Here is a 25,280-nt window from a genome sequence, read left to right on the forward strand (position 1 = left end):
CCCCCATTTTATGAGAAGCTGGGACAGTGCAGAGAAAACACAACACTACAGTATGAGAGAATATAAAAGGCTGCAGTTGGGGAGAAAATAAAACATTCTACCAATACTTACTAGAAAGCAAAAGACAGACCTCTTTTTCTCAATCTGTTGCAGAACCCACACCTGTAGATGTCTAGCAATATAAATAATAAAACATTCATTGCCATGAGTAACCAAGGCAACAAGAAAGCTCAGACAGAGAGTGAAAAGTCTCCTGAAAATGAACTTAAGACATCGAAATATGTGACTTAAATGACAGAGAATTCAAGATGCAGTTCTGAAAAAAACTCAACAAGATGCAAGAAAACACAGAAAGACAGTTTAATGAACTTAGAAACACAATCAAAGAATAAAATGAACATTTTACCAAAGATATTGAAATTTCAAAAAAGAAACAAATAGAATTTCTGGAGATTAAGAACTCAATAAAAGAAATTAAGAATGAAATAACCAGTTTAGGTAGTAGACTAGACCAGATGTAGAAAAGAATCAGTGACATCGAAGACAGAAACATGGAAATAACACGACTGGAAGAGGAAAGTGACTTGAGACTTAAAAGAAATGAAAGAACTCTACAAGAACTTTCTTACTCCACCAGAAAGAACAATATAAGAATAATGGGCATACCAGATGGAGAACAAGGAGAGAAGGGAACAGAGAGTGTATTCCAACAATTAGTTGACAACAACTTCCCAAACTTGTGGAAAGAACTGGATCCTCGAATCCAAGAAGCAAATAGAACATCTAATTACCACAACCCCAACAGGCCATCTCCAAGGAAAATTGTATTGAAACTGTCAAAAATTAACAACAAACAAAGAATCCTCAAGGCAGCCAGGGAAAAATAGATGGTAATCCACAAAGGAAAGACCATCCGATTATCATCAGATTTTTCAATAGAAACTCTCCAAGCCAGGAATGAGTGAAATCAAATATTCGACATATTGAAAGAGAGAAATTATGAGCCAAGAATAATATATCCAGCAAAGATATCCTTTAGATATGAAGGAGGAATAAAGACATTTCCAGACATACAGAAGCTGAGGGAATTTTCTAACACATGACCTGCACTACAAGAAATATTGAAGGAGGCTTCGACCATCATAAATAGTGATAATTTGTGGCAACCAAAACAGAAAAGGGGGGAGAGTAAGGACTCAACTGGAATATGGGAATGGAGAAAATAAGCATGCTGAAGAAAATGGGATACTCAAAATATCAAACTTACTTTTACATAAACTTAACCGTAACCACTCAAAAAAAAAAAAATCCAGAACAGAAATACATAACATAATAAAAGAAGAATAGAGGGGGAAATCATAGACAGTGACATAAAAACAAAGAAACAATAGAGACACAGTCTTAGCTGAAAACCAAAGCTAGAATGATAGGATATACTCACATATCAATAATCACCCTAAATGTAAATGGACTGAACACACCAATAAAAGGCACAGAGTAGCAGATTGGATGAAAAAACTAAATCGAACCATATGCAGCCTCCAAGAGACACATGTCAGCTACAAGGAAAACATAGACTCAACGTGACAGGGTGGGAATTGACATTCAAAGCAAATGGTATCCACAGAAAATCAGGTATACTCCTACTTATAGCAGGTGAAACAAATTTTAGGATACAATTGTAAGAAGAGACAAAGATGGACATTTCATAATGAGAAAGGGGACTATACAACAAGAAGACATAACAGTCATCAATATTTATGACCCCCAATCAGGGAGCACCGAAATATACCAAGCAACTACTAACAGAACTAAAGGGAGAAATTGACCAAAACGCAATTATAGTGGGGACCTAAATACATCATTGAGAGCTATGGATAGATCATCCAAACAGAAACTAAATAGCGAAATAGCAGCACTAAATGACAATTAGATGAAATGGACATAATTGACATTTCTAGAGCACTTCATCACAAAACATCAGACTACACATTTTTTTCTTGTGTGTATGGAAAATTCTCAGGAATAGACCAAATATTGGAACATAAAACTAGCCTCAGCAAATGTAAGAAGATTGAAATCATACCAAGCATATTCTCTGATCACAAAGCCTTGAAATTGGATATCAACTACAAAAAGAAAGCAAGAAAAAAAAAATACGTGGAGATTAAACAGCATACTCAAAGAACGACCTGGTCAAAGAAGAAATAAGAGAGAGATCAAAAGATACATCGAAACAAATGAGAATGAAATACATTCTATCAAAATTTTGGGGATGAAGCAAAATTAGTTGTAAGAGGGAAATTTATATAATTACAGACCTATTTCAAGAAACAAGAAAAATCCCAGATAAATAACCTCACATTAAACCTTAAAGAACTAGAAAAAGAAGAACAAATCAAACCCATGGTTAGCAGAAGAAAGGAAATTTTAAAAATCAGAGAAGAACTAAATCAAATAGAGAACAAAACAACAATACAAAAAAATAATGCGACAAACAGGTGGTACGTTGAAAAGATTAATAAAATTGACAAAACCTTGGCTAGACTCATTAAGACAAAAACAGAAAAGGCACTAAGAATCAAAATCAGAAATGAAAGAGAGGAAGTTATCACGGATGCCACAGGAATACAAAGAATTATCCAAGAATACTATGTAGAACTATATGTCACAAAATTCAATAACCTAGAAGTAATGAATGCATTCTTAGAAATATATAGCCCTCCTAGGCTGAATCACAAAGAATTGGAAAATTTAAACAGACTGATCACCAGTAAGGAAATGGAATCAGTCATCCGAAACCTTCCCAAAAGCAAAAGTTCGGCACCAGATGGCTTCACTAGTGAATTCTACCAAACCTTCAAATTCTTCCAAACAATTGAAGGAGAGACAGTACTCCCTAACTCATTTTATGAGGTCAACCTTACCCTCATACCAAAATCTGGTAAGGATAACACAAAAACAGAAAACTACAGACCAATATCTCTGATGAATACAGAAGCAAAAATCCTACACAAAATTCTAGCAAATCGAATGCAACAATGCATTAAAAAGATTATTCATCATGACCAACTGGGGTTCATCCCTTAGGAGCAAAGATGGTTCAACATAGGCAAATCCATCAATGTGATATATCACATAAACATAATAAAGGACAAAAATCATATGATTATATCAATTGATGCAGAAAAAGTGTTTGACATGATACAACATCCATTTATGATTAAAACACTTAATAAAATAGGTATAGAGGAAAATGCCTTAACATAATAAAGGCCATATATGACAAACCCTCCGCTAATATAACAACTAATGGTGAAAAACTGAAGCCCTTTGCTCTACATTCAGAAACACGACAGGGCTTTCCCCTATCACCTCAGCTATTCAACATAGTCTTGGAAGACCTTGCCAGAGCAATCAGACAAGACAAAGAAATAAAAGGCTTCAAAATAGGGAATGAAGAAGTTAAATTGTCACTCTTTGCAGATGACATGATGCTGTATATATAGAAAACCCTAAAGATTTTACCAAAGAGCTATTAGAAACAATCAACGAATACAGTAAAGTTGCTGGCTACAAAATCAATGTACAAAAGTCCATTGCATTCCTATATACTAACAACGAAATCTCAGAAAAACAAATTTAAAAAATAATTCCTTTTGCAACTGCAACAAAAAGAATAAAATACCTAGGAATAAACTTAACCAAGGATGTGAAAGACCTATATGCTAAAAACTGTAAGACAATTTTAAAAGAAACTGAAGAAGACACAAAGAAATGGAAAGACATTCCGTGCTCATGGATTGGAAAAATCAACATAGTTAAAATGGCCGTATTACCCAAAGCATTGTACAGATTTAATGCAATCCCCATCAAAATCCCAATGACATATTTTAAAGAAATAGAACAAAGAATCATCAGATTTGTATGGCACTACAAAAGACCCCGAATAGTCAAAGCAATCCTAAGAAAAAAGAACAATGCTGGAGATATCACATTCCCTGACTTTAGCTTGTACTACAGGGCAACAATAATCAAAACAGCATGGTATTGGCAGAAAAACAGACACAGAGACCAATAGAATAGAATTGAAAACCCAGAAGTTAACCCACACAAATATGGAAAGATAATTTTTGACAAAGAACCAAAAGCATACAATGGAGAAAAGACAGACTCTTCAATAAATGGTGCTGGGAGAATTGGAAAGCAACGTGCAAAAGAATGAAACTGGACTGCTGTCTGTCACCATGTACCAAAATTAATTCAAAATGGATCAAAGACCTAAGGGTTCAAAGAGCATTTTGTGAATTTTTGGCTCCAAAGGCAAGGGAAGTAAAAGCCAAAATAAATGAATGGGACTATATCAAACTAAAAAGGTTCTGCACAGCAAAAGAAACAATGAACAAAATAAACAAGCAAAAAACCGAATGGTAGAAATTTTTGCAAACAATGACTCCAATAAAGAGCTAATATCCAAACTATATAAGGAACTCATACAACTCAACAACAACAATAACAACTAAAAAATAAAAAAAATAAAAACATAATCCTGTTAAAAAATAGGCAGAGGACCTGAAGAGACATTTCTCCAAAGAGAAGATACATATGGCAAATAGACATATGAAAAAGTGTTCAGCATCACTAATCATCAGAGAAATGCCAATAAAAAATGCAATGATATATCACTTCACCACAGTCAGAGTGGCTATCAGAACAAGACAAATAGTAACAAGTGTTGGAGAGGCTGTGGAGAAAAACCCTCATACACTGTTGGTGGGAATGCAGACTGGTGCAGTAGCTGTGGAAGGCAGTTTGGAGCTTCCTTAAAAAATTAAGAATAGAATTGCCATATAACCCAGCAATCCCTCTCCTGGGTATCTACCCAAAAAATCTGAAAACATTTGTCCGTAAAGATATGTGTGATCTAATGTTCATTGCACTTTATTTACAGTGTCCAGGACATTGAAACAACCAAAATGTCTTTTGATAGATGAATGGATAAAGAAGTTGTGATATATATACACAATGGAATACTATTCGGCAATAGGAAAAGATGAAATAGTACCGTTTGTGACAACATGGATGGATCTTGAGATTATAATGCTAAGCGAAATAAGTCAGACAGAAAAATTTGAGAACCATATGATTTCACTGATATGTGGTATATAAAACTGAAAACAAAAAAGAACAAGACAAACAAATGAAGGAACAAAAACTCATAGACAGTATTTTAGGGGTTACCAGAGGTAAGGGGGGCTCTAGAAGAGGGAAAACGGGGTCTAATGTATGGCGATGGAAAGAGAACTGACTCTGGGTGATGAACACACAATGTGAGATATAGATAATGTATTACAGAATTATACACCTGAAATCTATGTAACTTTACTAACAATTGTCACCCCAATAAACTTTAATTTAAAAAATAAATAAATAAAAATAAAAAATAAAAATTGCCTGCATATCCAAACTTTATGTATTAATTAATTTAATATTAATCTAAGGTTGACTTATAATTCAAGCTAACACATTATGTCCATATGATTTGTAGCATTACAAGAATTCACAAGATCAATGATTTTTACTTATTTAGTTTGGGAGGAGATTTTTATTTTTATTCATTTTTTACCATTTAAACATTATTTTTAAATTACAGTTGACATACAATATTATGTTATTTTCAGGTGTACAGTATCGTGTTTAGACATTTATACAACTTACTAAGTAAGAGCCACCTTTTTAAAAGATGTATTATTATAAGTTCATATAAATATGATTCTATATTCTTGTAATTTTAAATAATTTTTAGAAACAATGATAATTTACTGAGCTTATAGAACTTACATAGGAATTTTAATATTTTTTGAAAATCTTATCTATATCCCTAATCAGTGATTTAGATTCTGACTATGCAAACAGACCCTCTCAAACAGTTCTGATTCTCCTTCAAAGAGCTTTGATTCATGGGGGAACCACGCATTGATGACTCACACTGCCTGAATATGCTATTTCAAAAATGGCCCTGACACATTAATTGTTTTTTTCAGAAACCAATGTCATCTTTAGCTGAGTCCAAACTTGATGACAGCTATTGCTTCTACAAGCTAGGGTTTCACTTATGTCAAGTGATGTGTTGTTGTTTTTTTTCCTTACCAAAAATGTCCTGTCTTATCATCAGTCCCTATGTCTACCCTGGAAAAAAATCAGAATACTTCTTTTAAATGCAAGTACCACCATGTTCAGGCTTCCTACTCATATTTCACAACAGCCAAGATTTGACCCCCTACTCTCCCCACTGATGAATGAATGAAGGATACATGAGCTGATTGCCTACAAATACTCTTCAAACATTTTTGGAATATCTACCATGTTCTAGTCATCATCCTTTTGATATACAGAGGGTGCCAAAAAAATGTATACACATTTTAAGAAAGGAAAACTGTATTAAAATTGTAATACTCAAAATATACCAAAAACAAAAGATAAATACAAGTCACGTTTGACTTCTGCAATTACAAGAGTGGCTCAGTGTGGTTACCATCAGTGTCCAGACACTTCTGATTATGGCAAACTCCTGCTTGAGCAACGTTGACCAGTGTCCACTTGTATACATTTTTTTGGCACCCCAGTATATTGTCACATAGAGCATCTACATAACTTTCTCTCATAATAACTCTTCAGAGTAGGCATTATTATTTCTAGTTTTATGGTTAGGAAAATTAAAACTCCAAAGACTTTAAGTGACTTGGCCCAAATCAGAACACCACAAAGGGGTTAGTGTCAAAATTTGATTGAAGCCAACAATGACATAAGGACAGATGCTCTTTTTATGGCCTTTTCCTATATGCTTTGACATTTTCCTATAAATGAATACCTTGAGTTAGTAAACCTGAGTTGCACTGTGCCAGCCAGCCTTCCCACAGAGAACCTAAGGGATAAGCTGCCATTATGTGTGTACCCAATGCATGCAAGTGCCCCTCAAATATGTGTTTTTTGTGTATTCTTCTAAAACTTGAAAAAAAAATGCAATGCAAATATTCCTGAGAGAATCACAGTGATTGAAAGTCATGTTAAGTGTAAATTGGGGGGTTCAGCAAACTTGGGCCCATTGCCTGTTTTTATAGAGGCCAGGAGCTATGTGTGATTTTTACATTTCCAAACCGTTGAAAGAAATTAAAAGAATAATAACATTTTGTGACATGTGAACATTATGCGAAATCCAAATTTCAATGTTCATAAATAAAGTTTTATAAGGACACCCAAACTCTTTCATTTAGGAATTGTCTGTGGCTTTTTTTGCACTACCACAGCCAAGTTGAGCAGTTGCAAAAGAGATTGTATAGGGTGACATCATAGAAATGGCAGCAGCAGGGCGCACTTTTTGAGTTCTGCTCCATATCTTATCACAAACGGGACATCTATAACCGATCAAAGGACTCTCTGCTCATCATGCAGAACAGCTAAGAGACTTGTGCAAGGATTACTTGAAGGTGGGCAAATTGGGTGAGCAGGGGAAGAGGGAAGGGAGCGGAGTGGAGACACGTCCCGCATCTGTGGCTGTGGAAATGTGGTCCGCACCTGTGGCTGTGGGGACGTGGCCCATATCTGCGGCAGTGGAAACACAGCCGGCATCTATAGCTGCAGAGATGCAGGGGATTCCAGGAGAGAACAGAGAACACAAAAGCCAGGAGGTAGGCTCTTTCCCTGCATCCCACAGCACATCTCTCCTGCCGAGGGGGCAGCATATCCAGCATTTGAAGCAATAACCTCAGCTGAGACCTCCAGCTGGGCCCTAGGTCAGACAAAGGACATAAACTCCATACCTGGGCCCCTCCCCCCACTCATCTAATCCTACCCCCACCCAGAGAATTAAACTGGCCCCTGAACTGAGGAGTAGTGTCAGATTACAGAGGAGCCTTAATGCTCAGGATCTAGGAAGACAGGTGTGCAGCTCTGATCCAGGGAAGAGGCTGGGAAGAATGTGATTTTTGCTGGGCTAGTAGAGAAGAGACTCCTCCACCGCCAGCCACCACCTATTCTGGCCTGCGGGAAGAGTGTGACACAGCTGGTCTGGGAGAGAGAACACCCATCCAGCCCCAGCCCCCACCTCTTCTGGCCTGCCTAGGGCAGGGCATTTACAACTGCGGAGGCACTCCCAGGGATCAGCAGTAGGCAGCAGACGCAGCTCTGGGCTTTCAGCAGCTCAGAAATCTCCCGCCCGTCACACACTCACACACACAAGGAAGAAGTGTCCTAAGACTCAGGAGAACTGGGCACAGGGCTGATGATGCTACTCTCAGTGCGCATATGTGCAGGCAAGGGCAGATACTGCACTGACTTTGTAGAACCTACCATCCAGACCCCTTAGCCCCACTCATATAAATCTGCAGTCCCAACGTCATTCTGGGCACCAGGTGACCAGTTCTGCCTGTACAATACACAGAGGACTCTTTGGTACAGGAGAGGACAACCTGGAGATTACTTGGTGGGCTTAAGCCAAGACTGGCGCTGCTTTTTTTGTTTTGTTTTCTTTTGTCTTTATATCTTTGATATCTTCGCCTGTGTTGAGTGTGGATTGTCGGTTGTTTTTACATGTGAATGTATTTGATTTTTTCTTTGTTGTTCTTGTTGTTGTTGTGCTTGGTGATTTGCTTTGTTCTGAAATTGCCCTACCAGGGCCCAGCTTAAGAGGTACAAGATTCAAAACACCCAGAGCCCAACTCCAGACCAAACCAGAGTAATACCGGGTTTGACCTACAAGTGACACAACCAGAGAGAATTCTCTACAGGCATAAGAGCCCATAGAGGCTACAACACATTTAAGTGGTAAACCCTCACCCAGCAGAACACGCTGTGGTAGGCAGAGCGTAGTTTCACAACTAGTCAGCCTAGGAATTAACCCCACCTACTCACAAGTGAAAAGCAATTAAAGATCTTCTTTAACAGGACAATATACACAACACAAGAGTCACCTTTGGAGCACACGCAGAGGAGAAAAACGAAGCAGTGCAAGTCAAATATAAGGGACACATACTACATAAGATAACCCAGCAAGAACTAAGAACTCTAGGGGATCTACCTAATACATCGAAGCAAACACAGAGAGTCAGCCAGAATGGGGAAACAAAGAAACATGTCCCAAATAAAAGAACAGAAGGAACCTCCAGAAATGGAACCAAATGAAACAGAGGTAACCAAACTATCAGAGACAGAGTTCAGAACACTGATGATAAGAATGTTTAAGGAGATTAGAGATGATATAAAGAAGGATATAGAAATCATAATGAACAACAAGTTGGAAATAACGCAATTACCGAAATAAAGAACTCACTTGAAGGAATTAACAGCAGGTTAGATGAAGCAGAAGATCGAATCAGCAATTTAGAAGACAAGTTAGCAGAGACCAGCCAAACAGAACAACAGAAAGAAAAAAGAATGAAAAACAATGAAGATGGTTTAAGAGACCTCTGGGATAACATCAAGTGCAACAACATACGCATCATAGGAATACCAGAAGGCGAAGAGACAGAGCAAGGGACTGAGAACATATTTGAAGTAATAATGTCAGAAAACTTCCCTAACCTGATGAAGGAAACCAACATACAAGCCCAAGAAGTGCAGAGAGTTCCAACCAGGATAAACCCAAACAGGTCCACACAAAGACACATTCTAGTTAAAATCTCAAAGGTTAAAGACAAAGAGAGAATCCTAAAAGCAGCAAGAGAAAGACAGAGGGTTACATAAGAGGGAACTCCCATAAGACTATCAGATGACTTTTCTACAGAAACATTGAAGGCCAGGAGGGAGTGGCAGGAGATACTCAAAGTGATGAAAAACAAAGGCCTACAACTTAGATTGCTTTATCCAGCAAGGCTATCATTTAACATTGATGGAGAGATAAAGTGCTTCCCAGAAAAGAATAAGCTAAAGGAATTTATTACCACCAAGCTAGCATTGCAAGAAATACTAAAAGGACTTCTGTAAATAGAAGAAAGATGAAAACAATCTGAGTACAAATTTAAAAATGGTAATAACTATGTACCTATCAATAATCACTTTAAATGTAAATGGATTAAAAGCTCCAATCAAGAGACATAAGGTGGCTGAGTGGATAAGAAAGCAAGACACTTGTATATGCTGTATACAAGAGACTCACCTCAGATCAAAAGACACACACAGGTTGAAAGTGAAGGGTTGGAGTAGCACATTTCATGCAAATGGAAATGAGAAAAAAGCTGGAGTTGCAATACTTATTTCTGACAAAATAGGCTTTAAAATGAAGAACATATTAAAAGAAAAAGATGGGCACTATATTACAATAAAGGGATCGATCCGACAAGAGGACATAACTCTAGTAAACACCTATGCACCCAACATAGGAGCACCTAAATATGTAAAACAGATATTGACTGACATAAAGACAGAGATCAACAGTAACGGTATCATAGTAGGGGACTTCAACACACCTCTGACAACAAGGGACAGGTCTTCCAGACAGAAAATCAATATGGAAACAACAGCCTTAAATGCTACATTGGACCAGTTGGATTTAATCGATATTTTCAGAGCATTTCACCCCAACGCTGCAGAATACACGTTCTTCTCAAGCGCACAAGGAACATTTCCAAGATAGACCATATGTTAGGCCACAAAACAAGTCTCAATAAATTTAAGAAAATTGAAATCATACCAATTGTCTTCTCTGACCACAGTGCTATGAAATTAGAAATGAACTACAGGAAAAAAAACTGGAAGGCACACCAATTCATGGAGGCTGAATAACATGTTACTAAATAATGAATGGGTCAAGCAGGAGATCAAGGAAGAAATCAAAAGATATCTTGAGACAAACAAAAATGAAAACATGATGACCCAAAATCTATGGGATGCCGTGAAAGCAGTCCTAAGACAGAAATTCATAGCATTGCAGGCCTACCTAAAGAAATAAGAAACATCACTAATCAACATTTTATCTTCACACTTAAGGGATCTGGAAAAAGAACAACAAAATAAGCCCAAAGGGAGTACAAGGCAGGAGACAATAAAGATCAGAGCGGAAATAAATGAAATAGAAACCAGTAAAACAATACAAAGGATCAATGTATCCAAGAGTTGGTTCTTAGAGAAGATAAACAAAATTGACAAACCTTTAGCCAGACTCATTAAAAAAAGGAGAGAGAGAACCTAAATTAATAAAAATCAGAAATGAAAGAGGAGAAGTGACAACAGACACCGCAGAAATACAAAAAATTTTAAGAAATTACTATGAGCAACTATATTTCAACAAATTTGACAATCTGGAAGAAATGGACAATTTTCTAGAAGCATACAACCTTCCAAGGCTAACTCAAGAAGAAACAGAAAACCTGAATAGACTGATTACCACCAGGGAAATTGAATCAGTAGTCAACAATCTCCCAACAAGCAAAAGCCCTGGACCAGATGGCTTTACAGGTGAATTTTACAAAACGTTGAAAAAAGATTTATCATGTATTCTCTCAAGCTCTTCCCAAAAAATCCAAAAGGAGGGAAATCTTCCAAACACTTTTTATGAATCCACTATCACCCTGATTCCAAAATCAGATGAAGACACTACAAAAAGAGAAAACTACAGGCCGATATCGCTAATGAACATAGATGCAAAAATCCTCAACAAAATATTAGCGAACAGAATTCAGCAATACATTAAAAAGATCATACACCATGATCAAGTGGGATTCATCCCTGGTATGCAAGGGTGGTTCAACATCCGCAAATCAATTACTGTGATACACCACATTATCAAAATGAAAAGTAAAACTCACATGATCATATCAATAGATGCAGAAAAAGCACTTGATGAAATCCAGAAGCCATTTATGATAAAAACCCTTAAGAAAGTGGGAATAGAGGGATCATATCTCAACATAATAAAGGCCATATATGATAAACCCACAGCTAACATCATACTCAATGGGGAAAAGCTAAAACCATTCCCCTTAAAATCAGGAACAAGGCAAGGTTGCCCACTTTCTCCACTCCTATTCAACATAGTGCTGGAAGTTCTAGCCACAGAAATCAGACAAGAAAAAGAAATAAAAGGCATCCAAATCGGTAAGGAGGAAGTAAAATTGTCATTATATGCAGATGATATGATACTATATATAGAGAATCCTAATGACTCCACCAAGAAACTATTAGAGCTGATAAATGAATTTAGTAAAGTAGCAGGATACAAAATTAATATTCAGAAATCAGTTGCATTTGTATATACTAATAATAAAACATCAGAAGGAGAAGTTAAAAAAGCAATTCCATTTACAATTGCTCCAAAGACTATAAAATACCTGGGAATAAATTTAACCAAAGAAGTAAAAGATCTGTACTCAGAAAATAATAAACACTGAAGAAAGAAATGAAAGAAGATACAAATAGATCGAAACACATACCATGTTCATGGATAGGAAGAATTAATATAGTTAAAATGTCCATACTGCCTAAGGGAATATATATATTCAACGCAATTCCTATCAAACTACCAAGGACGTTTGTCACAGAAAAACTCCAAAAAGACAAACAACCCTATTAAAAAATGGGCAGAGGACATGAAGAGACATTTTTCTAAAAAGGATATCCAGGTGGCAAACAGACATATGAAGAAATGCTCAACCTCACTAACCATCAGAGAAATGCAAATAAAAACCACAATGAGATACCACCTCACTCCAGTCAAAATGGCTGTCATCAATAAATGAACAAACAACAAGTGCTGGCACGGATGTGGAGAAAATGGAACGCTTATGCACTAATGGTGGGAATGCAGATTGGTGCAGCCACTATGGAAAACAATATAGAGGTGTCTCAAAAATCTGAAAATGGAACTACCTTATGATCCAGCAATTCCACTCCTCAGTATCTATCCGGAGAAATCCAAAACTCTAATTCAAAAAACTTTATGCCTTCCTATGTTTATTGCAGTGCTATACACAATAACCAAGGCATGGAAACAACCAAAATGCCCATCGGTAGATGACTGGATTAAGAAACTGTGGTGCTTTTATACAATGGAGTATTATGCACCCAAAAGGAAGAAAGAAATCTTACCATTTCCAACAACATGGATGTATCTAGAGAACATTATGTTAAGTGAAATAAGTCAGACAGAGAAAGACAAATACCATGCCTCACTTATGTGGAATCTAAAGAAAGAATAAGTGAATGAACTAATCAGAAACAGTTTTGGAGACATAGAGGAAAAACTGAGGGTTGCTAGATGGGAGAGGGTGTGGGGTAAGGGGGAGGGGGAGGGGATTAGAAAACAGTCAGTAACCACAAGATGGCCATGGGGTTTTGAAAATTAATTTGGGGAATCTAATCAATAATGTTGTAAAGATTTTGTAGGGTATCCGATGGACATTTGTCTCATTAGGGAGACCACATCAGGGATGATGTAGATACCTGATCACTGCACTATACACCTGAAGCTGAAGCTGAACAATAATGAATGCCAACTACAAGTTCATATATATACATACATACATATATATATATATGTATGTATGTATATATATGTATATGTATATACCCACAAGAAGCGGAGTACAGCATTAGGAATAGAGACAGTGGAAATGTAATGGCTCTGTGCGATGTCAGAGGGATAGTGGATGGGGGGAGGGGGGTTCACACAGTGTGAGGGATAAAAATGATAAACGTCTAAGTATTTGTCTTGTGCACCTGAAACTAATAAATAAATAAATAAATAAATAAATAAATTTACCATTTTGCTTTATGGAAATAGCCAATAACAATGCCATACTGTTTTATTGGAGACAAATATGCCACAAACACACATTTTTATTCACAAACATCATTTTCTATTAAATTATTATTTTATATATTAAAGGAATAGTATTAAGTAAAAGCATAGATACTTTATAATTTTTAAAATGTATTACTAAAAAATAAAAATAATAATAATAAATAAATAAAATAAAGAGATTGTATAGCCTGCAAATTCTAAAATACTTACTATCTGGCTTTTTACAGGGAAAAATAATCTGCTGATCCTCAGTGTAAATGATTTGTAACAGAGCCATTTTAGGAGCAAGAGGTTTTATTTTGTTTGAGAGGTCTAAGTAAGGAAGAAGGGAGAAGTGCAAGGATAAATGGATGTTTAAAACCACGAGAAATGGTGTCTCGATGAGGGGAAAACGAAAAGTTCAGAAGGAAACATTTATCAACCTCGTAATACCGGACTTAATACCACCATGGTAGGCATGAAAAATAAAACACCAACTATCCACTTTGTTTTTAATTTTTGGGATAGAAAATGAGAACACTATTCAGTTTGACAAATTTATTGGTATTTTAGTAAAGACATTCATCTCAGTTGTTTCTCTCCCATCTTACTTAACCTTAGATTAATATTTCATTTCAGTCAAGAAAAGAATATGCAGGTGAGGGATGTTATGTTACCATAAACAGTAAAATGGATAAAAATGGAAAGTTTGCCACATTAAAGCAAGTTAAATTCATGTATCTTGTTTCCCTGAAAATAAGAGCTAGCTGGACCATCAGCTTTAATGTGTCTTTTGGAGCAAAAATTAATATAAGACCCAGTGTTATTTTCAGGGAAACATGGCAGTAATAATGCATAAACAAATAATGCTCTACTTTTAACAAAAAATTTTTCACTTACATTATTCCCCAAATCTAAATAAATAAATAAATGCAAGTGAACAAAGTGTGAGGGATACATGCAGGCTGCTGCTCTAGAGTTATTACATATTAAAATAGCTTAGTGAATAGTTACTATCATTAACATAGTCTGAAGTTCCCTGCAATATAACATTGTAGGAGTTTTTAAGGAAATCATTATACTACATGTTTTTTTTAAATCTATGACTGCCTTTAAAGATGTGTTTAACTGTCACATTCAAAAAGATTTCAAATACAATACAAAAGTACAAAGGAAAAAACCTACACAACACACAGCTAGAACAAAGTACACGTGGTCAAAGACTCCATAAAATGTTTAAAGATGTAATTTATTTCCTTCTATTTTCAGTATTGAACATGTGCTTTTGCATGCCATTGGTTAATATGGATACAGTTAAACCATATTATTGGACTAAATAAGAATTCTTATAGTAAGTTCAAATCAAACTGGATTGCACAAGTAATTTAAATATTTTGACAAAGTTATAGAAAGTGCAACTTTCCCACTTTCCATCTTTGTACAATGTTGCTTTTTGGTGTTTGTTACATTAAAAAAAAAAAAAAAAAAAAACTGGGGGGACTTCCGGAAACATGGCGGCGTGAGGAGAGCCTCTGTAAAGCTCCCCTGGAATTTACAAAGAATCGAACAACAAAAACTCCACAAAGGACTCCCTGCACAGCAGACAGGCAAGACGAAGAGGACCACTACCGACTGAAATCACCTACAGGTGGGAGATTCGCGCGAGTGGAGGGAGGAGGAAAGGGAGAAGTGCGCGGAGACGGAGCCGCGTGGGCACAGGACGCAGACCTAGCTCAGTGCGCCGAGCTCGCTGCTTCCCGGGAACTACCGCAGCTGCGGGAGAGGGAAGAACTCGGACTGCTAGGGCTCTGCTTAGGGTCCACAGGGCTGAGGGAGCAGCATATAACACGGCTGAACCCAACGCTCACGGCAGAGACCTTGGAGAAAAGACTGAGGGAAAAAGGCTGAAAACGGTGGTTTAACCCCGCACTGCCGAGCAGAGAACGGAGCCTTAGGCACTGAGACTAGCCGCCCCCTCCCTCCCCTCCCAGAGCTCGCCCCGCCCCCACCCGCCCGGTGCTAGAAGCGAAACAGTAGCAGTGTCAGATCAAAACAACAAAATCTGCTGTTTTGAGAACTGTGGACCGCAAACACAAATTCACAGCCCAACTAGTTCCAGCAAAGGGGAGAGAACTGTGGAAGCAGAACAGGCTGTGGTGGTGGTCGCCGCCATTGCTCTGGGCTACCTCTCACAACTCACCCCGCCCCTGACCCCACCTATCTGGGCGGATCCCTGCAGGAGTAAACACAACAGCTGAAATATACGGGCTCTGAATCAGGAGCTGGAAGAGCTTTGGAACATCAAAAGCTCTCCGCATACCCACCGGGACACTGCGCCCTGTGACCTAGATGAACTATTAACAGAGGAGAAGCCCGTCTCCCAGGGAATTCCCCCATTGTGTGAGAAGTTGGAATAGTACAGAGAAAACATAGCACTACCATGTGGGAGAAGAAAAATAAGTTGCAGTTGGAGAAATAATAAAACATTCTACCAACAAGTACTGGCAAACAAAAGAAAGACCGCTTTCTATCAACCTGTTGCAGAACTCACTCCTGTAGATGTCTAGGAAGAGAAATAGTAAACCAGTAATCGCCATGAATAACCAAGGCAACAAGATAGCTCAGAAAGAAAGTGAAAAATCTCCAGAGAAGGCACTTAAAGATACAGAAATATGTGACTTAAATGACAGAGAATTCAAGATTGCAGTTCTGAAAAAACTCAACGAGATACAAGAAAACACAGATAGGCAGTTAAAGGAACTCAGAAACTCAATCAAAGAACAGCATGAGCATTTTACGAAAGAGATTGAAATCTTAAAAAAGAACCAAAGAGAAATTCTGGAGATTAAGAACTCATTAAAAGAAATTAAGAATGAAATAATCAGCTTAGGTAGTAGAGTTGACCAGATGGAGCAAAGAATCAGTGACATCGAAGATAGAAACCTGGAAATGACACAGATAGAAGAAGAACGAGACTTGAGACTTAAAAGAAATGAAAGAACTCTACAAGAACTTTCTGACTCCATCAGAAAGAGCAATATAAGAATAATGGGCATACCAGAAGGAGAAGAAAGAGAGAAGGGAACAGAGAATATATTCAAACAAATTGTCGATGAGAACTTCCCAAATTTGTGGACAGAACTGGACCCTCGAATCCAAGAAGCAAATAGAACACCTAGTTACCTCAATCCCAACAGACCTTCTCCAAGGCACATTGTATTGAAGCTGTCTAAAATCAACGACAAAGAAAGAATCCTCAAGGCAGCCAGGGAAAAGAAGACGGTAACTTACAAAGGAAAGCACATTAGATTATCATCAGATTTTTCAGCAAAAACTCTACAAGCCAGGAGGGAGTGGAACCAAATATTCAAACTATTGAAAGAGAGAAATTATGAGCCAAGAATAATATATCCAGCAAAGATATCCTTTAGATATGAAGGAGGAATAAAGACCTTTCCAGACATACAGAAGCTGAGGGAATTTTCTAATACACGAACTGCACTACAAGAAATACTAAAGGAGGCTATTCGACCACCATCAACAGGGACAATTTGTGGCAACCACAACTCAAAAAGGGGGAGAGTAAAGGCCTGAACCGGAATATGGGAATGGAGAAAGTAAGCGTGCTGAAGAAAATGGAATACTCTAAATATCAAACTTTCTTGTACATAAACTTAAGGGTAACCACTCAAAATAAATCCAGAATTGAAATATATACTGAAATAAAAGAAGAAACAGAGGGAAACATCATAGAATACCACCACACAGAAATAATAGACAACAACAAAAAGGCAAAGAAACAATGGAGACACAACCTTACCAGAAAACTAAGGATAGAATGACAGGAAATCCTTACATATCAATAATCACCCTAAATGTAAATGGACTGAGCTCACCAATAAAAAGGCACAGAGTAGCAGATTGGATCAAAAAACTAAACCAAACCATATGCTGTCTCCAAGAGGCACATCTCAGCTACAAGGACAAGCATAGACTCAAAGTGAAAGGGTGGAAATTGACACTCCAAGCAAATGGTACCCAGAGAAAATCAGGTGTAGCCATAATGATATCAGATGAAACAGACTTCAAGGTGAAAAAGATAACAAGAGACAAAGATGGACATTTCATAATGGTGAAGGGGACTGTACAACAAGAAGACATAACAGTCATCAATATTTATGCCCCCAATCAGGGAGCACCGAAATATACCAAGCAACTACTAACAGAACTAAAGGAAGAAATTGACCAAAACACAATTATACTAGGGGACTTAAATACATCATTGACAGCTATGGATAGATCATCCAAACAGAAAATAAATAACGAAATAATAGCCCTAAATGACACATTAGATGAAATGGACATAATTGACATTTATAGAGCACTTCATCCTAAAACATCAGACTATACATTCTTTTCTAGTGTACATGGAACATTCTCAAGGATAGACCATATATTGGGACATAAAATCAGTCTCAACAAATTTAAGAAGATTGAAATCATACCATGCATATTCTCTGATCACAAGGCTTTGAATTGGATATCAACTGTAAAAAGAAAGCGGGAAAAAACACAAATACATGGAGACTAAACAACATACTTTTAAAGAAGGACTGGGTCAAAGAAGAAATTAGAGGAGAGATCAAAAGATACATAGAAACAAATGACAATGAAAATACATGCTACCAAAATTTTTGGGATGCAGCGAAAGCAGTTTTAAGAGGGAAATTTATCTCATTACAGGCCTATCTCAAGAAACAAGAAAACTCCCAAATAAATAACCTCATGTTACACCTTAAAGAACTAGAAAAAGAAGAACAAGTAAAACCCAAGGTCAGCAGAAGAAAGGAAATAACAAAAATTAGAGCAGAACTAAATGAAATAGAGAACAAAAAGACAATAGAAAAAATTAATGTGACAAAGAGCTGGTTCTTTGAAAAGATTAACAAAATTGACAAACCCTTGGCTAGACTTACTAAGATAAAAAGAGAGAAGACACTAATTAACAAAATCAGAAACGTAAAAGGGGAAGTTATCACGGACACCACAGAAATACAAAGGATCATCCAAGAATACTATGAAGGACTATATGCCACCAAATTCAACAACTTAGAAGAAATGGACAAGTTCTTAGAAACATATAGCCTTCCAAGGCTGAACCATGAAGAACTGGAAAATCTAAACAGACCGATCACCAGTAACGAAATGGAATCAGTCATCCAAAACCTTCCCAAAAGCAAAAGTCCGGGACCATATGGCTTCACTAGTGAATTCTACCAAACCTTCAAAGAGGATCTAATACCAATTCTGCACAAACTCTTCCAAAAAATTGAAGAAGAGACAGTACTCCCTAACTCATTTTATGAGGCCAACATTACACTGATACCAAAACCTGGTAAGGACAGCACAAAAAAGGAAAACTACAGACCAATATCTCTGATGAATACCGATGCAAAAATCCTAAATAAAATTCTAGCAAATCGAATACAACAATGCATTAAAAAGATTATTCATCACGACCAAGTGGGGTTCATCCCCGGAGCACAAGGATGGTTCAACATACGCAAATCCATCAATGTGATACATCACATAAACAAAATAAAGGACAAAAATCATATGATTATATCAATTGATGCCGAAAAAGCATTTGACAAGATACAACATCCATTTATGATTAAAACACTTAATAAAATGGGTATAGAAGGAAAATACCTTAACATAATAAAGGCCATATATGACAAACCCTCTGCTAATCTCATAATTAATGGAGAAAAACTGAAGCCCTTTGCTCTACGTTCAGGAACACGACAGGGATGTCCCCTATCACCTCTGCTTTTCAACATCGTGTTGGAAGTCCTTGCCAGAGCAATCAGGCAAGAGAAAGAAATAAATGCATCCAAATTGGGAATGAAGAAGTTAAATTATCACTCTTTGCAGATGACATGATGCTATATATAGAAAACCCTAAAGACTCCACCAAAAAGCTATTAGAAACAATCAACGAATACAGTAAAGTTGCCGGCTACAAAATCAACGCACAAAAGTCCATTGCCTTCCTATATACTAACAATGAAATCTCAGAAAAAGAAATACAAAAAACAATTCCTTTTGCAATTGCAGCAAAAAGAATAAAATACCTAGGAATAAACTTAACCAAGGATGTGAAAGACCTATATGCTGAAAACTATAAGACATTTTTGAAAGAAATTGAAGAAGACACAAAGAAATGGAAAGACATTCCGTGCTCATGGATTGGAAGAATCAACATAGTTAAAATGGCCATATTACCCAAAGCAATATACAGATTCAATGCAATCCCCATCAAAATCCCAATGGCATATTTTAAAGAAATAGAACAAAAAATCATCAGATTTGTTTGGAACCACAAAAGACCGCGAATAGCCAAAGCAATCTTAAGGAAAAAGAACAATAATGGAGGTGTCAAACTTCCTGACTTTGGCTTGTACTACAGGGCTACAATCATCAAAACAGCATGGTATTGGCAGAAAAACAGACACATAGACCAATGGAATCGAATTGAGAACCCAGAAATAAAACTAGATAAATATGGACAGATAATTTTTGACAAAGAAGCTAAAAACATACAATGGAGCAAAGACAGCCTCTTCAATAAATGGTGCTGGGAGAATTGGATAGCCACGTGCAAAAGAATGAAACTGGACTGCTATTTGTCACCATGTACCATAGTTAATTCAAAATGGATCAAAGATTTAAGCATAAGACCTGACACAATAAACTGCATTGAAGAAAACATAGGTACTAAACTTATGGACCTTGGGTTCAAAGAGCATTTTATGAACTTGACTCCAAAGGCAATGGAAGTAAAAGCTAAAATAAACGAATGGGACTATATGAAACTTAAAAGCTTCTGCACAGCAAAAGAAACCATTGACAAAATAAAGAGGCCACCAACTGAATGGGAGAAGATTTTTGCAAACAGTGCCTCCGATAAGGGGCTAGTATCCAGAATATACAAGGAACTCATGCAACTCAACAACAAAAAAACAAACAACCCAATTGAAAAATGGGCAGAGGACTTGAAGAGACATTTATCCAGAGGACATACAAATGGCAAATAGACATATGAAAAAATGCTCAACATCACTAATCATCAGAGAAATGCAAATCAAAACCACAATGAGATATCACCTCACCACAGTCAGAATGGCTATCATCAACAAGACAAATAATAACAAATGTTGGAGAGGCTGTGGAGAAAAAGGAACCCTCATACATTGTTGGTGGGAATGCAGAGTGGTGTAGCCGTTATGGAAGGCAGTGTGGAGGTTCCTAAAAAAAAATTACGAATAGAATTGCCATATGACCCAGCAATCCCTCTCCTGGGTATCTACCCAAAAAATCTGAAAACATTTAGAGATAAAGACACGTGTGCTCCAATGTTCATTGCCGCTTTGTTTACGGTGGCCAAGACATGGAAACAACCAAAATGTCCTTCGATAGATGAATGGATAAAGAAGTTGTGGTATATATACACAATGGAATACTATTCGGCAGTAAGAAAAGATGATATAGGAACATTTGTGACAACATGGATGGATCTTGAGAGAGTAATGCTGAGCAAAACAAGTCAGACAGAAAAAGCAGAGAACCATGTGATTTCACTGATATGTGGTATATAAACCAAAAACAACAAAAGAACAAGACAAACAAATGAGAAACAGAAACTCATAGACACAGACAATAGTTTAGTGGTTGCCAGAGGGTAACGGGGGCGGGGGGTGGGGGGGTGGGAGATGAGGGTAAGGGGGATCGAATATATGGTGATGGAAGGAGAACTGACTCTGGGTGATGAACACACAATGGGATATATAGATGATGTAATACAGAATTGTACACCTGAAATCTATGTAATTTTACTAACAATTGTCACCCCAATAAATTTAATAAAAAAAAAAAAAAAATGTTGGAGAGGCTGTGGAGAAAAAGCAACCCTCATACACTGTTGGTGGGAAAGCAGACTGGTGCATCCGTTATGGAAGGCAGTGTGGAGGTTCCTCAAAGAATTACGAATAGACTTGCCATATGACCCAGCAATCCCTCTCCTAGGTATCTACCCAAAAAATCTGAAAACATTTAGAGATAAAGACACGTGTGCTCCAATGTTCATTGCAGCTTTGTTTACGGTGGCCAAGACATGGAAACAACCAAAATGTCCTTCGATAGATGAATGGATAAAGAAGTTGTGTTATATATACACAATGGAATACTATTCGGCAGTAAGAAAAGATGATATAGGAACATTTGTGACAACATGGATGGATCTTGAGAGAGTAATGCTGAGCGAAACAAGTCAGACAGAAAAAGCAGAGAACCATGTGATTTCACTGATATGTGGTATATAAACCAAAAACAACAAAAGAAGAAGACAAACAAATGAGAAACAGAAACTCATAGACACAGACAATAGTTGAGTGGTTGCCAGAGGGTAACGTGGGCGGGGGTTGGGGGGTGGGAGATGAGGGTAAGGGGGATCGAATATATGGTGATGGAAGGAGAACTGACTCTGGGTGATGAACACACAATGGGATTTATAGATGATGTAATACAGAATTGTACACCTGAAATCTATGTAATTTTACTAACAATTGTCACCCCAATAAATTTAATTTAAAAAAAAAACTGTAGCAGCCAAAATATTTAAGGATTATATACATTTAAAATATTTGGTGGTGGTTTGTATTTTAAAAGAAGCGGTTTCCTATGACTTCCTTCAAGATCTAGTGGAAATGCTTACAGGAACTAGCTAATAACAAAAAACAAGAGAATTACATTCAAAATTCTGATTTACTCTGGTAGCAAATGATTGTTCTTTGAAGATTAATGAAGGTAGACAAGATCTGTTAAGGTGAAGTGGGCTATTACCAATATTCAATAGTTTACATCAAAATTTTAAATGTTTTTTAAAGAGCTAAGCATCTGTATACACTGGTAGCAATGTAATATCTAAATTTAAGACTGGAAACAAAACAAATGCCCATTACGAAAAAAAAACAATATTTTAATTTTATCCAATTCATTTTTAGTCAATAGTCCAGTAACATTATCCTCCCAATACGATATGTCCACTGGCCAAATAATTCTCCAGATAATCCACCAAAAGAAAACAGTTTATTCAGAAAAAGAAAAAGAAACAGAACCAAGAAGTATGTACACACTCACCAGCCAGTCTTGCCCACCAGCCACCCACATAAAAAAAAAAAAGAGGGGCAAGCCCAACCTGGCTTTCCCCTTTATAGGCAACCCTCTCCCCACTCCCCACCCCCCACCCCCCACCGGAAGTCACCGTAGAGTTCAACAGGAAGTCAAGACTAGAGAATTAACAAGGAGCCCAGCTCCACCCATAGTCTGGTTAAGAATCTTAAGATGCCAGTTCACTTTTAACAGATACTCCCTTCTATATAAGGCTGTTCCTAGGAGCCAGAAAGTTTAGGTTAATAAGGGAGTTAAATTAGAAAGTAATTGCTTGCAGTTTAAACAGACAATAACTTATGTGCTGATAGTTGTGTATTAAAAAATATGCAATTCTTAAAAAGGTATAATTTCTGATTTTTTAACTATCTGTCACCTTTGGAAACTAATCAAATGAAACTACAAAATTAGCAAATGTCTTGAAATCTATATATAAAACATGAATTACCTCTAATTTCAAACTCTCATTTTTTAGTGTACCACTCAGTCTTTAAAAAGGAAGAGGAGGGGGCAGCTCCAAAGATAGTCTATACCATTCTTTAGGAAGGAAACTGTTCTCTTGAACTTTATACCCACTCCACACCCCAATTTCAAAATACATAATTTAATTGTCATAGTCATGGACATTTCCAAGATAAGATTTTATATTTCGCTTCCATAGCTTCTGGTTATAAGAAAAACCCATGTTTACCTTTGGTGAGGGAGCTTAGTCCTGCTAATGATGGTGTATCCCTTCCTATATTTTTCATTCTCCTCTTTGTTCTGGAGGCATTTCCTCTGGTTTGCAATCTTTGTCTTCATTAAAATATGCTGCTACCAAAAGGGTTTCTGGGGAGAGTTGGGGCAGTTTCTTCAGGCTTACTTAATCCAAGTTTGATGGATATGGCTGGGGCTTTCTTTGCCATTTGACTACCTATGGCAACTCCAAACTTGGAGACCTTTGTAGGCTTTGTTGGGAGGTCTGCAGCTTCTTTTTCAGCTGATCACTTCTCAGGGGTGCAACTGGAACTTTCGCCTTCATTACTGGAAGAAACAATCTTAATTTTCACAGATTTTTCTGTTGCTTCTTCAAGTACTTGGGTGACTTCAGCTGGCTGCAGCTTCTCAGGATTCTTCCCTTCAGCTTCCCCATCAGCCATTACCCCTACTCCCCACCCTGCGGGGCTTCCCTGCAACCCCATCAAGGACCCCAACTATCCACTTTAATCAATCAATTATAATACAAATAAAAGTGATAGTAACAATTAACATAATAATAGCTAGCATAATAAATAGCATTTCCTATGGGCTGGGGACTGTGGTAAGTGCTGTGCATGCTTAATCTCAGGGTAACCTTACCACCATTCTATGTGGTAAATACTATTACTCCACTTTTCACATGAAACTAAAGAACAGACAAATTGAGCAACTTGCCCAAGGTTTCAGAACCTAAACTGAGAGTCTACTGTATGAAAAAAGTTCATAGAAAAACTCATACAAATGATTACCATCCCTTTAAAAGCACTCAATTTTGCCAAACATTTGAGAGCTGATCATAAAAGTTACCAGCCCTTCTTTTGAAATAATCCTAGAGCTAGAGGCTCAGTCTTTGATTTCCATGACAAAAGTCTCAGGCATTTGAGGAGATATTTGACTTTACAAGTCATGTGAGGTCAAGTCTGGTGAGTGATCAGATGGGTGGTAATGGTTTGAGTTAAAAACAAGGTGTTCCTATCACTTTGAGTAGTGTCTTCCTTGGTGAAACTCTTTGCCTAACTCAAAATATAATTCCAAGAGAGATAGTATTAGAGAAAAATAACAAATTCTTGTCTTTGTAGAGCTTCCTATCAAACTAACTCTATAAGTCAGTTATAATTTTTAATGTCACTAAAAAATTTAACCCTAACATTCCACTCTTTTTTTCTTTTTAATAACCAAGTTCAGAATTGCAAGCAATTGTTTTTAATAGTGCAAGCTATCCAAGCAATCTTGAAAGATTGTAAATTTGGAATCAGAAAAGAAAGGTCGTCTTCTATAGTACCATCATTCTCAGCTGTGTGATCTTGAACAACTTCCCTGAGCCTCAATTTCCATCTGTTAAATCATGATACCTTGCAACTTTCTCAAGAGGGAATCTGGGGGAATTAAGCCTAATATCTGAAAGCATCCACTGTGTATAATGAATCAATTTCTCTCCATGCATCTAGAATGGCAATGATATGGAAGAGCCCCCTTAAAATGATATGGGAGAGTCCCCTCACTATAGGAATTTTAAGTCTCCTTTTTCCTAGTTTCT

General features: G+C 37.0%; 1 pseudogene; it reads right to left on the reverse strand.

Annotated features, from left to right (window-relative positions):
* Window positions 1-23,609: 23,609 nt before the first annotated feature.
* On the reverse strand, window positions 23,610-24,144 carry LOC109438377 (PEST proteolytic signal-containing nuclear protein pseudogene; annotated as a pseudogene).
* Between the last annotated feature and the right edge of the window lie 1,136 nt (window positions 24,145-25,280).

Source organism: Rhinolophus sinicus, chromosome 9 (assembly GCF_057876585.1).
Source record: "Rhinolophus sinicus isolate RSI-liver-muscle chromosome 9, RSI-T2T, whole genome shotgun sequence".
NCBI classification, from domain to species: domain Eukaryota; kingdom Metazoa; phylum Chordata; class Mammalia; order Chiroptera; family Rhinolophidae; genus Rhinolophus; species Rhinolophus sinicus.